The sequence below is a fragment of the Lupinus angustifolius genome, unplaced genomic scaffold (assembly GCF_001865875.1).
Source record: "Lupinus angustifolius cultivar Tanjil unplaced genomic scaffold, LupAngTanjil_v1.0 Scaffold_612, whole genome shotgun sequence".
In the NCBI taxonomy this organism is placed as follows: Eukaryota; Viridiplantae; Streptophyta; class Magnoliopsida; order Fabales; family Fabaceae; genus Lupinus; species Lupinus angustifolius.
This window is the reverse complement of record NW_017727941.1, coordinates 35,385-37,844: the sequence shown is the minus strand read 5'-3', so window position 1 is coordinate 37,844 and position 2,460 is coordinate 35,385.

Below are 2,460 nucleotides of genomic sequence, written 5' to 3'. Positions count from 1 at the left end.
AATGGAGGGACATAATATATTAAATTAAAATCACAATTTTCTACACGATATTTCTCACTTCATCTCTCCACCATACACCCCCGAGCATATTGGCATAACTCAAGGCAATCACAGACCCAATATTACTGCTATGCCTTTCAAACATTTATATATCTTATTAACAGAATGCCTACACCCATCTTGGTATCCAANCCATTAAAAAAACTAAAGTTGTCACAAATTTTCCTCAATCTTAAAAAACTATTGAAACCTATTTTACATTCAAGATTAAATCTATTGACACTATTGGAGGGACATAATATATTAAATTAAAATCACATTTTTCTTCACATGGTATTTCTCACTTCATTTCTCCACCATACACCTCCGAGCACATTGGCATAGCTCACAGACCCAATATTACTGCTTTGCCTTTCAAATATTTATATATCTCAGTAAAAGAATGCCTACACCCGTCTTGGTATCCAAACACCTTTTTATCACCTTCACAAACAATTAGCCCCATGTAGTACATCATACATCTTCATGGGTTACTCTATATAATATCATTCATATATTGGTCTCAATCAAGGCATTCAAAAGATACACATATATTGTCATGTTAATTTTGTTGAAGATCAATTCCCTTTCTCAACAACCAAAACAAAAACAACACCAAATTATTTATATGTACAAAAAAATCTATGGCTCCCACTACCACAACCTAATATTTCACCCTACTCAAAACTATCATCTGAATTATCAACTATAAATCTCATTACATTACCTACTCACATAACCAACCAAACCAATTCTCTTATTCCTAATATCTTGCGCCATCCACATCCACCAATAATATATGATCCCATGCCACTCCCCACTCCCACCAAACTAGCACACAAAACAACATTAACAATTCCACTTCACCTCCATCCAATGAACCCATACACCTTGACACAAATATCCTACAACAAGAAAGTATACCCTCAACTACAATAATACCACATAACACACCACCAATGGAACACGTGTGAAAAACATCCTCTAAATCCTCGAGACCATCTCACGGTCCATGTGCAACATACATAAAACTAATAAAAAATTATTGTTGGTCACAAAGCATCCTCACCCATTATCACATTAACCCACATGTCTCTCATAAGCAATGGCATCTCCTGAATAGCGTGCCGTCATGGCTGTAGAGTTTAATACATTGATATAACAATCAAGCAATAAACAAGTACATCTTAACACTAGTTTATATGTGTTTTCATTAAAGACTTGGGCTCCATTCATTTTTTTATGGGCGTTGAAGTCATTCCTACCATGCAAGGATTATTTCTTAGCTAACATAAATACATTCATGGCATGCTTACTCACATGAAGATTGCAGATGCAAAGATTGTACATTCCCCAATGTCCACCTCTTCTCTACTTACTTGCTATAATGACTCTAGTCTAGAAAATAGTACAGATTACAGAATCATTATAGGAGCTCTCCAATATTTATCCATGACAAGGCCAAATATAACATACACTGTAAGTAAATTAGCATAATTCATGCAACATCCGTCCTCTATACACTCTGCAACCTTGAAAAGACTTCTCATGTGTCTCAAAGCTACAATTTTAATGGCCTCCACTTGAAGCGCTCCCCTTCTCGCATCCTGATTGGGCTGGAAATCAAGATCATTATAGTTCCACGTCTGCACATATTACATTTTATGGTGGTAATCTTATTTCTTGGAAATCATTCAAACAAAAAGCTATTGCACGAACATCCACTGAAGCTGAATTCCGAGCTCTTGCATTCTCATCCGCAAAAGTTATTTTGTTGTCATCCCTATTTTTTGAATGACATACTAGTTTAACCATTATTCCTACCATTTACTGTGATAATATGGGAGCTACTTAACTCACAATCAGCCAGGTCTTCCACAGTTTCATGAAACACATTGCCATAGATATTCATTTTTTCCGAGATCATGTTCATGATAACAAAATATGAGTCCAACATGTTTCCATTCAAGATCAACTTGCAGATTGTCTCACAAAACCATTATCCAAACTCCAACACCAAGATCTCCGCTTCAAGATAGGTGTATCTAATGGTACCCTTATCTTATGGGGGCATGTTAAGGATACAAAATCAAAGCATTAAAAGGAATGAAATATTTTAGGAATTACCATAATTAAGCATTCAAAATGAGCAATGTATTAGGATATTCTTTATCAATTAATATTTGTATCTCATTAGAGAAAATCAAGGAATATTGAAGGCAACAATCAAAACTAATATGTCATGCATTCTATATATTGTACTATAGTACTACATGAAAATAATAAGAACAAATATATTCCATATTCTTATAGTACTAGTCATAATATGATACCTTTTTGGTTCCCCATTTTTTAACAAATTAAACATCTCTTTTGCTTTCATGTAACATTGAGAGGAAGAGGTGAATGAAGGAATTTATG